The sequence below is a fragment of the Anneissia japonica genome, unplaced genomic scaffold, assembly GCF_011630105.1.
Source record: "Anneissia japonica isolate Jap-2015-1 unplaced genomic scaffold, ASM1163010v1 scaffold287712_len2945570_cov188, whole genome shotgun sequence".
NCBI classification, from domain to species: Eukaryota; Metazoa; Echinodermata; class Crinoidea; order Comatulida; family Comatulidae; genus Anneissia; species Anneissia japonica.
In genome coordinates, this window is record NW_022704401.1 from 1,585,275 (window position 1) to 1,599,589 (window position 14,315).

At 33.3% G+C, this 14,315-nt stretch overlaps 1 long non-coding RNA gene across 1 annotated transcript in view; it reads right to left on the reverse strand.

The window, feature by feature from the left end:
* Positions 1–11,708, reverse strand: part of LOC117104707 — a 19,984-nt gene extending 8,276 nt beyond the window's left edge. Inside the window, exons 1-2 of the long non-coding RNA XR_004444802.1 lie at positions 11,611–11,708; positions 8,912–8,990 (exon numbers count right to left, since the gene is read on the reverse strand). This is a non-coding gene — a long non-coding RNA (uncharacterized LOC117104707). The remainder of the gene's footprint in view (positions 1–8,911; positions 8,991–11,610) is intronic.
* Between the last annotated feature and the right edge of the window lie 2,607 nt (positions 11,709–14,315).

Consider the following 14,315-nt stretch of genomic DNA (forward strand, 5'->3'; position numbering starts at 1 on the left):
GTGGCCAAAAAATATTCCCTTAAAGGGCTGTCTCTTATACACATCTAGATGTGTAGTACGCCCCTGTTATAAATATTTAATTTATTGGATCCACGTAGGTTTTGGGAACACGGCTTCCGAAGATTCCAAAATCAATAGTTAAGATTTTTATTTTCAAAACCATTTTAATATACTTTTCAGTTAGAACTGATATAGTATTTTGCAGAAATGTTTTTTTAATATATCTTCTTTTGTAAAATGCAAAAACATGGAAATTAGAAATTGCGACAAACAGAGGTTTTGCCAGAACCAGTCACAATTTATTCAGTATGCCTAAATCAATATCTTGTTTAGTTTTAAATAATTTTACTTTAGTTCAGTATTTTTAAAATTAAATGGAGGTCATAGCTTTGTTAAAATTTATTAAATTAGAGAGATCGTAATTATAGATGAATAACCAATAGCACATACTGTAGCTTATGAACCTATTCTGTCAGATTAACTGTATCCCCATCCCCCTACAGTGAGTGTTTACTGTCTGATGCAGAGTGAAACTAGATGATAAGGTCGGGGTGAATGTGAGACAAGGTCGAATGCTACACTTGACCCCGATACACAATCGCAAACTTTCTACAAGTTTCCAAGATTCAATTAACAATTAAGCTTTGTCTTTGGGGTTTCGTTGAGTCTATTCTGTTAGCACTTACCTGGGTAAATTTTATAATTCCACATCTCTCTCAAGAGAGAACACCCCTGCAAGTAACGAAACTGCAATATTTGCTCTTATTTTAGCTTGCAATTTGCTTTTCTGAAATGTCAATTTTTTTTTAAACCAGCATTTATGTTTTGTTTTTTTTTCTTTTCAATTGATATATATTATAAAAGCACACACTTTTGTTGATTGTGCTATATAATAACACAAAATTATTCATCCTTTATTGTAAGTTGAATATATAAACTCTGAACCATTTATCCTGTCATTGGTTGTGATTCAGCGTCTAGACATGTGGCACTGGCAGACTATATAGAGAGAAAATATTTAAGAGCATATTGTGCTAGCCTACTTGTTTTTGTTTTTTTTGGGTTTTTTATTTTTTTACGAAAATGTTTAATTTGGTACGCTTGTTTTCTCTCAGAAATTTTTTGTTGTTTTTATTATAATTTTTTATTTGTTAGCAAAATGATCAGTGTGGAAAATTGGCAATGCCTTACATGTTATTGCTAATAATATCATTATTTTATTGTCTTGACTAAGGGTGAACTGGGCAGTAAACCAATTAACAATCCTCTCTGTTTTTTTCTGAACACACGTCATGTTGTACATACAACAAACGGCTGAACATCTCTTCGGAAAGACGGTGCCCTGTCTATATTTTGCAAAAGAGCAACTTGATGGAACAAAACCAGAGAAGCAATGATAGCGTATCCATCATGTTTCCCTTACCTATAGTCCCATAGATTATAAGAGAAAAAAATTGGGTCCCAAGTTTCCTGTGTGTCTTCTCCCACTGGTCCAGGAATCTCATTGAATTAGGTAGTCTCTTTCTTTCCCACTAGGAAGCAGAAATCTTACAGAAAATAACCCAGCTTCCGTCATTTTGTAATACAGTAGAACCCCTATGTAGGGAACTCCTTCGGGACCAAAAAACGTTTCTCTTAATTGGAGTCCCCTTCTTAATAGGTGTTGGCTGTAGTGTTAAAATATACACTTTTCCTTGTTTTGTGGCCAAAAAATATTCCCTTAAAGGGTGTCCCGTTAATAGGGATGTCCCAAAGAAGGGGTTCTACCGAATTTTCATGTTTGAATAACTATTATTAAAGGGATGCGTGTGTTATGTCACTACATGCTAATTAATATACAATGTGCTCTCATTAAACCAGATCTGCTGGAGGAAGTGTTTCTCACAATTTGTAGTATCCCTGGAAACTTGAATGCCAAATCATAACACATTTTTTAAATATAATTTACTATAATTTGATTTCCTTAAAATTAAATTTAGAAGCAAACTAACCAAGATAAATAATACACGTGTTTGTATTAATCTTTCATTACATTAATTAGATTTAGATTAAAGTGCTGAAATTTATTTTTCATTAAAAATTAATGTTTGAAAATTTCATATTTTCCAACGTGATGTCTTTGTCTCAGTAGGGCAGTGTTAGGAGAAAAGTTTTAATGACTCATGTTACCCCAAAGGGACTACAGTAAATGATCTTTTTTGTATATCATTCTTGTGTCTTGATCTAAAGGTATCATGTGATACCAAAAACAACAATCATTGGTCACTTTTGTGGCTTATCAGACTAGGGCTACTTTTTTTGTAATTTCAATAAAATTACAAAATCCAAATTATTTATTTCTGTAAATAGTTTCTTTATTTGTTTATTCTTCAATGTTTCAAGACAATGGCTATCACACCCAACTTAAAGAGTAAGCAGTTGAAAAGAATCTTAAATATTATATAAATACCGAATAGAGTGAATGCAAGATAGAGAAAAAATGAGTTTAAACGAAAAATAATCAGTATTTGTTTTATACAACATTCAGTGTAGAAAAGCTACACTGTATAGCTTTGTATTTGAACACTGCAAGAACAAACCTGTTTGTACATCCGCCATTTTGCTGTCAAACTGCATGCGCTCGCTCTGGGTGAAAGTCTTGTGGAGGCGTTCATAGTTCATCACTTATGAATTGCACAACAAATTCACGGAATGTAACGAAAATAATTACAAAAAGTGACATCAGCCGTGCAATGTACTTTTTTTCATCAAGTGGAACTAATACCTTAATCCCATGTGACCTAATATCAACCAATCAAATCGTAGGAACCTAAAGAGGTGCTGTGTAAAAAAAATCGTCATGTGCCGTGGGGAAGGGTGTGGGTCGATCTTCTGAGCAAGACCAGTACGATTTCTCATAGAATTTTTTTTTAGATTAGCTTCATAAATATCAAAACCATCAGTAATACTACTGCTCCACAATTCAGACTTTTTTTTATAGCTTTTTAGCAAAATTTATGTATAAAAGATCGTTAAGAAAGAAGAGGGCAGAAAAAAAAAATAAAAATGAAATTTTCTTCTCATACTTTTATAGCAAAATGGTTCTATAAAAGCATCTTAAAAATGTTAATGATAAAATAATAATTATGAATAGGAAAACAATTATGAGGGGTAGCTTTTGTTCAAGATTCAGCAACATGGTCATATAAATAAGGAATGTTTGGATGTAAAACAGTCAATAAGTTTTTAAATTGATTGATTTATTTAAAGGACTTGTGCAATATAGCCAGAACAATATATATAGATAGCTATATTGCTCAAGTGAAAAAAAGATTATTGGTAGATTTCATGGCAGATGCATCTAATAAAAATAATTTTTGTTTTTTAAATATATTATAAAAATATTTATTTTTTGGCAGCAATAGGTGTGCTAACAAGCTAAAATTAAAATTTATTTTGCGAGTTGAATATTTTCAACTAAAATTTATTTTATTCTGTGGAAGTAGTAAAGATCATTGGTAGATTTCATGGTTACATGTGATAAAAAATTATATATTTAAAAAAATATATTTTAAAATTTTCAGTATTTTCACAGCAACAAGTATATCGGTAGGCGGAAGGTTTGCGATAAACAAGGTATAAAATGTTTATCTGAATTCTACTCCACCTTCTCTCGGCTTTGAAATGTGACTGTTCGTCTGCTTTGATCTAATCGCTTGCTCGGGAAGGAAGGGTAGGGCTACATAAACTTAATCAACCCTCAATCATTTCTCTAGGTCATCTTCATTGATGAGTACCGCTAAACACATGATTTCCCAATTGTCTATAAACGTTTGTGTTGTGAGTCACTCGAGCGTGAAGCAGGTGTAATGGGTGGACACATGAATTGCTTGGGCTTTAAATGCACACTTAAAATTAAGGAATAATCCAAGACAAAGCGCTTAGTTAGGTCACAGAGAATATATTATTATATACGATATTTATTTGAAGAAATTCCCCAAGGCATTTATTGTTGAGAAGGGTTTTTTTGGGGGAGGCGTTCATTTTTGGGTGTAAAATTGATAGGTATATACTGTACTCAAATAAACGCCCCTTAATTTCACTGTAAATGTGGAACTACAACACTCAATTACTGTGAAAATGTGTTATTGCGTGATCATGAAAGAGTAAGTGATCCCACCAGGTTAGAAAAAATTCTTCTAAAAGTAAAACATTAATAGAATGTGTTGAGAATAATGTTGCTTCCATTATATTTGTTTAATTCCATTATTTATTTTTAATTTGGGGGGGGGGGTGCATTTATTCAAGGAAGAAATAAACGCCTGGGCGTTTGTTTGAGGGAGGCGTTTATTCCAAATGAGGCTCTTGAGGGGGAATTTATTCAAAGGTGGGGGGGGGGCACGTTTAGTCAACATGGGGTGTTGGCTTCAGCTTACCTGTTGTTTCAATCTCAGCATTTTTATACAGCTATTTGTTAATGATAGGGATGTATTCTACAGTATGTGAAATGAATGGTATAGTATATATCTTTAGCATTGAAAATTGTAATAAAATATAAAATGACAGCTCAACAAGAATCTACTGATGTTAGTAATTTGTGGAGGACAAATTTATTGGGGAAAAAGGACTCCAACAATCAACCTACTTACCGCCTACATTTTTATACCAGCATACTGCATCTACTGACTATCGTCAATGAGATTGTATGTAAACCAAGAAGATCCGCACACGGTGGATTGTTTTTGACGATGATCCACATGGAAAATTAGCAATCATGCACTCTGCTGACAAGTCAATCTGTGTGTGCCAAGCTTTAGAAATGCGATACTGTAGGAAAATCACATAATTAACAGTGACAAATTATCGTAATTCATCTTTTAATGATAATGAATATGAGATGTATAAATGTTTTCATTAAATGTACAAGGTTTAATTAAATCTCATATTTGATTTGAATTTTCTTTTATTTTCAATAACTCCAAAAATGTTTACCAGTACTAATGAAAACTGATGAAGTTTTTCAATCAAATATCATACTTGAACATTGTCATTAATTTAAAACTGGTTACACATTTATTGTCTTACTGTAGGTCTATGTACTTTTTGTTTTTATAATGTGAAGTCTTACAATAGGCACGTTCACATAATTGTGATAAAGTTATCATGATCTATTCATCATAACTTTAACATGTTAGAGAAAACCATTCGTATAGAAAACATCATCATGATCTATTTATGCTAATGTGTGCAGTGTTGCATGAAAATTACCAGAAGTACAACCAATGAGGTTGGGACCTACCAGAAGCACAACCAATGAGTTTGGGACCTACCAGAAGCACAACCAATGAGGTTGGGGCCTGTTTAATAAAATGAAGGCTGATTGGTTGAATTTGATCGCATGAATTAAATTACCACGTTAACCAAGGTTAATCATGAGGAATCAACATGCTCCATTAGATCACGATAGGTGATCAAGCTGAGCACGTTATTTTATTCTGGTTGGTTCACATAAAGCACAGGTGGGCAAAGTGCCGTCCGAGGGCCGCATGCAGCCCGACAGCGATTTTTTTGTGGCCCGCGAATATGAATTAAAAAGCCTATGTGTGCGGCCCACCAAGCAACATTGGCTAGAAAACAATGGCCCGACACCGATCACATGTAAAAAGTAATATTAAAACTGGGAATAAAGTAGTGTAAAATCAGCGCTTGGAGGTTTTTGAAAGTGCACTGGAAAGATTAAAGTTTGGGTGCTGCCCTCAGTGTTAAATCAGAAAGTCATTTTGGCCCTCCGACTGATTTTTATGCCCACCCCTGACATAAAGAGACTGGCTTGATCGTAATCCACTAGATCACGTTAAATTCTGAATGTGAACTTAGCTATTATGGTTTTGTTATTTGTAGTATAGGATAAGTCAAATAAAATAAATAAGTCCGCTGTTAATGATTTTAAAGAAAATTAGACAAGAGATTCTGGTTTTATGTATAATTTAAAGATCTTTGTAATACGTGATCTTGTCAAGTATGTGCCACCTACACATAACAACCAAATCTAACAAAATTCAACCTGAAAAGTGTGGAAGGATAAAAGTTCATTAAAAGTCCTGTACTTTTTGGATTGAACTTTTTGAGGGGTTTTTTTTTTAGGTTATAGTGCCCACACAGTGAAACAAAACAAACAAAACAATTCAACTCAAAAAGTACAGGACTAATAACGTGTTAGAAAATAAAATAAATTTAGAAAGTAAATTAAATTATGCTCAATTAAACTGCTTGAATAGAATGTATTCCACTTGCATGTTAAAAATATTGGTTCAGCAGTCTTTGTTTTTATGTTTTTATGTACTTTGGTAAACGATTGCCGGCAGCAACTGTAATGTGTTGCTAAAGGTTTATCTGCCTTTGAATTGATATGGGTGACTCATCAGGTAGGCCTGTGTGAGGCAGGTAGCTGAAAACATCTGAATGTAACTTTCTGTGTGATACCATACAGTAATCATGTGTTTCCTATTTTAAGTGTTTATTGAAGCATATTCAATAAATAATGTTTATTTCACAACCCGGCAAATGTGAGGTATATTTAAAGCTTGTGGGTGTGGGGGTGGGGGCATAACAATGGGTGTGAGAGCCCAGTTAAATTTTGGATTCAACACTGAGCGTATAGCACACATCACTTTCTAATTGGGGGAAAGTCCAGGGCAAAACAAGTTTCTTGGTGCACACATTGAACCTGGTCAATTTCAGGCACGTTCTCTAAACTGTTCTGAAGAGGTTCTAGAATTTATGCCCTGAAAGTATCATTTTGGAGTCGTGGCCCACTGACAGTTGATAATTATTTTGATCATTTTAAATGAGCACAGTGGCACATCCAGGGATGATGCAAAAGGAGAACTTGTTGCATGCTCCCCATTGTCAAGAATGAATATAGTGCATGAAAATAGTAAAGTTGTATAGTGCTAACTATAGAGTGAAGCAAAACAAAACAAACAAAATTTAATCCAAAAGGTACGGGACTAATAATTATGCTCTAATAAAATGATAGATTAGGTGAATTAAATTATGCACCATTCTGCTTGAATAGAATGTATCCGACTTGCATGTTAAAAACATTGGTTCAACAGTCACTAAATGTTTCTATGTGTTTTGGCAGAAGATTGTATGTTTAAATGACTCATGGTACTAGTAAACGATTATTTTTGTAGACCATTTTCATGTCTTTATCTAAAGATATCATGTGGTACCAAAAAAAAATACTATCATAACTTTCATGTTTTATCAGGCTAGGTATACTCTTTTTGTAATTTCTGACAAAGTATCGCATGAAATTGGCAATAAAGTTGCTGAATCTAATTTTGTTCATTCTATAAATAGTTTCATTATTTGTTTGTTCAATAATAGATAGGACAGAATGAAGATTTACAAAACACTTTTTCCTAGTTTTCTCAATAATTTCTCAGTAACAGTGCAACCAAAGATCCTGATGGAAAAGTAATATGTTCTGGCCTATACTGTATATATGTATTTTTTTCTATTTCTGTATGCCTGTAATTAGGCCTAGGCAAAATTTCCGTAGAACTAGGAACTACGGAGTACTTAAGAAGTCTGCGTATAACTTGTAGGCTGCTTATACACACTCCTTTATAAGCCAATCATGGGTCATGTACTCGGAAAATATGATTAAAACAGACCTTCAAAATCGAGATGTACTTTTAATCACCCATGCATTGGAAGGAGACACCTATCAAAATTCATTCTTCCTCTTACACCTACACTTTTTTCATCTACAATGCATTGCACTTTCTTCTGAGCCCACCCTTTGCAAATTCCTTGATCCATTCCGAGACAGGAAATAACATGCAAGTAAGAAGCACCCTTCCACTTGTAAAATTAACGTCTGGATCTGTTCCAGGACAGTATATTTAATGGGAATCAACATCTAAGAAGCACTTAACATGGGAAACATTTTTTAGATCGAAAACAGTACGTTGGGTGCAGAAATGTAGCACTTCTTATTGAAATCAAGTGATTGAAAGACTTTATTTCGGTAATAAAATGATTTTTGCTGTGTTTGAACCAATTGGATTTATTGAATTAATTAAGTAATGCACTCGGATAAATCATCATGACATATTTCTCAGTACTCATAATCTGCTAAGTGTTATTTTATTGGTGGGGACAAAACTATCAAATTTTTTAAGCTACTGAAGCTATGAGAACCAAAAGTTCTTCTAGTTCGGTTCAAAATAGTTGTATTTATTTCCTTGTTTTTAAATATCTAGAACTAGAAATTGGATCATTGGATCAATGTACTTTACGGCAGCTTGCTTCTTGGGATCAAATTGTCTGTAATAGGGCACAGTACAGTATTTAATGTTATAAAATTCAGTTTTTAATGCAACAGTTGGTTGAATTTGGTTTGAATTATTTTATATAAAATTATTACAAAAAATAAATTATGAAATATGAATTAGCAAAAAGACATGCCCATATATGGACAAATCAGATATTTTTCGCACAAAACTAGATTGAGGGTCATGTACTGTATCTAAATCAAATCTAATCAAATATACTTTTATTTCCATACAATTAAAGTAATACAATATACAGTAAGAAATTCAAGTTGAAACAAATATATTGTGTGGACTATTAAACCTCAGCATTTTCGTTTGATTGTAATTTATCTTGTTTTAATAATTAAACAAATGCATAGTTAATTAAGCAGATCTATTTTATTATAGATTTTTAAAGCTATATTGTAATATTGTTTGTCTTGTAAGGGAATCCACTTGATAGTGGATTCAGTTTTTGTTTGGGTTGTTTTACTGTTTAATGTATTGTATTTTTGTATGTCTGAGAGAAATAAATAAAATGAAGTGAAATAATAAACAAAGAGGAAAAGAGTGACTGCTTAAAGTAATAGTCCCATCCAACTTACATGTGATGATAGTTTGATCATGCGACTTTCACCTCCAGCGACAGATTCAATGATGAACACAGCATTTTCTTCATTTTCTCTGTTGACATACAACGTTAAATCCTAAATTACTCAAGTGGACTCCCCGGTACTATTGACTTTTAAATCCTAACGGGGACATAATAATTGCCAACTGAGTTGATTCTCGAAAACCATGATTATGTGTTTTTGTAAGGAGTGATTGAAGGGTCAGGTAACTATGGAAAAATATCCTTTTACATTCAGTCGATGATTGACCCCAGTCGCAACAACCCCTTCTCATTATGAGTAATCAGCTGGTTATTTGCTATGTAAGTTAGTCATGAGCTAAGCAAATCATTTTAAAAATTAAAATTAAAAATAAATATGTCTTCTCCGAGAGATTCTAGAGTTATTTGAACTACTGTATATTTATAGTGGGCAATCTTGCAGCTATGCTGATGTACGGAAGCCCCGAAGCCCCTTATAGAACTCAAAATACAATCTTAAGAAGGTAGCCTTTCCAACTATAAAAACCCAGAATGCCAGCTTATGTGTAGGGCAGCCCTGTCAAAAATTAGAATGCATTCAATTATATTCATTACAAAAATTATAAATTATATTAACTGAAGTAAATTGATAATACAATAAAATATAATTATTAATATATGTAAAAAAATCAATTATACAATTATATTACCCTTATACTATAAAATTACATAAAGTAAATATAATTATTAACATACATAAAAAATTCATTTATCAAAATATTTATATTATCCATTATACTATGAACATTTTTAGTGCTCAAGTTCTCATTTGAAACTAAAATCGCTACACTGTCGCTACAATGTTTTCAGTGCAATCCTACAACGTACCAGTCCCTGACGCAATCAGGAAGGCTCCCTGATTCAACCAACCAATGAGCATCACCGAAAGTTGTCACCAATTGCGTGTAGCGATTATGTAGAAACCAAGCTAAAATGTGCAATGAACAAACTTTTGATAAAGCACATTTCCCTACATGTGAACTTGTTAATGTGCCTGTGAAGCAGTGGAAGATGGTACTACAACGCAATATTGCAGCTAATACTACTGGCATGGTGGCGCTCTTCTAAAGCATAATATTTTTAAGGTGAAAACACCATTAATGCTTCCCATCTGTATTATCTTTATGAATAAATATAATTTTATGTCTTTATTTGGTGAAAAATCATGTTCATGAGACTTTGGATAGAGTGTCTGAACATTTAGTGTGAAAGGAATCAATGAATTGAAGGAGAAACAGAATTTACCCTGAATCTGAGCAGAGGGTCTCCATAAGTTAAGGGTGTCTCCCTCATGTACAGTATATATAAAACCACATTCTATTTTAGGCTAGGTGGCATCAGCTGGTTCTTAGTGTGTGTGCTTAACGTATGTTAGTCATAGACTAGAAAAATCACTTTCAACTTACTGCACCTCTAAAGTTATGAACATTTTCTTTCTTAAAAGTGTTGCAAGTTTAATGACATTTACAGTATGATTACTTATCTGAAGAAAGACTGACTCAAGACACAGATTGATATTTTAAAGGCATTGAGTAAGAATATATGCATATTAATTTGGTATTATTGTTTATGTATCTGTTTACTATTGTGCTATTATTGTTATTATTTTTGTTATTGTTATTGTCATTTTCATTACTGTTTGGTCATATTTTGTGGTTACTACTATATTGCTGAGCTGCAATTTCTGCTGTATTTCATTAAATTAATATTTTATTCTATATTATTATTGTTATGTGGAAGCGATTTGGATTCTCAACTTCAAGGTCGGGGTTTCAATCCCACGCTGTAAATTTCGCTTGCGTCCTAGTTGAGGAAGGCAATTTATCTGCATTGCTTCTCTTCACTCAGGACTATAAATGGGTACCTAGTGGGGCTTGGATTGGATTGGATTTATTCGGTGTAAACACCAAGGATAGCCCACGAAAGTCTAGAAGAAGACTTATTTCCAGTGGGGTCCTTGTGGTGGTGATTGGACAGTACACCGGGAGACAATCCCCTACTCTTTTCCGAAGAGTGTACTGCGTTCTTTAATGTGCACATGGGCCATAAATGCACACGGGACCAACGGCTTAAAGACGGTGTGCTACTGTAACTTGTATTTCAGCCCTCTAGCTGAAACACAAGGAGAGGCAGCGATTGGAATTGAACCCCGGGGACCTAGAGATCTCCACGGTTCGGCACACACACAGTGGCTACTACCAGATTAGTCGACTGAGCTAAGCTGCTCTCCCGGGCTGCCTGCTCCCATGCTTATTGCAGCACCAACACTTAAGCATGTGAACTCAATAACCTGGGACAAAAGCGCTTCGTACTGCAAAGAAAGGCACTAAAATATAATCAAATAATCAAATAAATAAAATGTTAATTTATTTTGTTTTGTTACTATTTTTACTACTATTTTCCATTATTCCTATTATTATTATACTTTATTATGGTTAGCCTTAGGATATATTATTCAATCTACCTTCTTTCAAAAAAATATAAATAAAGAACTATTGTAATACTAATTAACTTCTCAAAAACTGCACCAACATCACTATAGTAACCCTTTTTTTTAAATCCAAATATTGATTATTTATACCTATAGTTTAGATATCCTCAATCTTTACTAAAGCTACAAATAAAGAATAGATCAAATCTTTTTCTGCTTACCTTAAATATTTCATACTTTCTGTTTTAGATAGTTTCATATCTTTAGTTTTATTGTACTTGTATCATGATGGAGAGAAGTCAAATACCTAAGCATAAAGGAAAGAATGAGAAATGAATAGATAAACTATAGATTAAATCTGTCATATGAAACTCACTTTAATTACTTGGATCAACGTCAAGGCAATTCAAAAGACAATGAACTTATACAATTTCATGTGCATAATAACTTTAATACAGGTCAAAGTTGACTAGACATATGACTCACCAAAAAAACCAACGAAAAGATCCCATATTAGATTATCACCCCCGCGCGCATCAAAATTCTATTTTTATCTGATTATTTTTTTTTTTTATATTGATTTATTGCATTCATATTTTCAACAATTCTGTACAATACTGTAGTTAATAATTTTGGTCAGAATTAATTTCCATCATTTCCGATATCCCACTAGTTGCTTGTCCATGCGCGAGGCTCACTCTGACACTACAATAATCTGAAGGCTTATCAATCGGGGGGGGGGGGGGGGGGAGGAAGAGACTTTCACAGACGGAGGATCTAGACCACCTCAGCCCAAATCTGCCACTGATCACCCGTTAATGAGCTTTCTTTATTACACGTTTAATTTTATTCTGCTGCACAGTAATAGGCTACCCATCGACACTGACTTCCTTGGGAAAATTGATAATAAAGCATTGAAAATTTTATACATGTAAAATTATGAATTTGCGGAGATATTAATTTCCGGGAGATTCATGCTTGCTTGCGGAGGTACGGGAGGCCGTCCCAATCTTCTGGAGACTCGCAAGTTCTGGGAGACCCCTGGAAGTGGGACTCTTGGAAGGGCTTGATGGTTTTGTGAGTGGGTGCTGGCAAAAAAATGTGATACGAGGTGATTTTTTGTTTCAAAAATTTCCAGTGGAGTCGAGAAGGCCTTTGTGTATCCCGATAGATATGCCATATAGAGTGGCCAGATAGGTGGACGAGGAATTCCAAATGGAAATACTAGATAAATGCATTTCGTGTGTATAACCCCCCCAAGTCAATTTTGCATGGTTTCCATACAATCGCTACAGTGTTTTCAGGGCAATCGTTGTACTGCTTAGAAGTCCCCTACGCAATTGGGAAGGCTCCCGATCGACTGATCGATCAGCATCACCGAAGTTGTCTGCGATAGCGTGCAACAACTGAATGGAAACCAAGTTTTACAGGTTCAGGATTGCCAACTAAAAGGACTTGTGAGTCTTTATAATAAGACTACTCCCCTCAGCTTACATATATTATATGTAAGGAATCCTAGTATTGCACAAACTTCGCATGTCCTGAGCTCAACTTTCTACCGTTTTTCAAAATATATATAATCCAAATTAACACTTGTGAGGAAATTGACTGTGAAACAAACCACTTTAGAAATATAATTTGTTGTAGGATTTTGTAGAAGCGAGGCTAATTTTAGTCAAATTTTACCATGATTTTTAGTGAGAAATAGCAAAGCTTAGGGCATCATTCAACTCATTCAAACTTTATACATATGCATTAATCAGTCTAAATTGATACAATTTAATTCGGAAAATATGACCTGAACCATCCACTTTAAATTGTAAATATTTAATTATATTATTGTAACATCTCTGGCATTTAGCTTTATTTGGCGTTAATTAACCATGGCGACATAAATAAAATGAATTTTAGTGCAGCAATTTCTGGCTGGTTCAACAACCTGTGTGACAATTGAGCAACTGCAAGCAGAATTTCAACCATTTATTTATTCAATAATATTTCACTAGGGTTGCCCTAAAAGCAATGCTGATTTAAACTAATACAAAGATTATACTTTGATATTAAAACTATAAAAAGAACAAACAAAATAGGAGGAAAACAATAAAAATGTAATATATATATATATATATATATATATATATATATAATTATTATACTACAGAACATAAAAATCATCAAATCAGCAGCAAGATTCGAGAACTGGACTTGGAATTTTCCATCAAAATTTAGGCTCAGAGAGAGTTAATAGCTATACATTAGAATAACAACAACAACAACAACGACAATATAATAATAAAATAATAAAACTGCCACTTCGGAAAAAAACAATATAAATATAATAATAATAATATAATAAAATAATAATACTGCCCCAACTTCCAATGTTTTCAGACATGACATTGTCCATGCTATATATGACTCTTATGTACCAACATGCCTGAAAACTTTTTTACGATAAAACTAAGTTTTTTGAGAATACAACTTAACAGGCTATGTGTGAAATAAATGCTATAAACTGACTATTTCTAAAGTTTTTTTTGGTAAATTATTAATGTTTGAAAAAAATACTTTATTGATTAGATTACTATTGCTGGATAGGTCACTCCCTTGAAACATGATTAAACATTATATAAAAAAATAGTAAACTTGCTCATAGTTCAATTCAATTTCCATGATGAAGCATAAAAATAGGCTTCCAACATGATTTTACAATCTACATTGGCTATCAATCCCTGTTTAGCATCGAGGGTGCGTATAATTTTCTTGTGTGAATGATGATGTTCAAATTTGAGAAAAGGAGATTACCTTGGTATAAGTTTATTCCCCTTCCCCCAAATTGTGCTAAATTTAATGGAGTGGGATTAAATTTGAGGAACTGTACACAATTATGTTCATCGTTAGACATTTTTGGTCTTGTCACTATCAC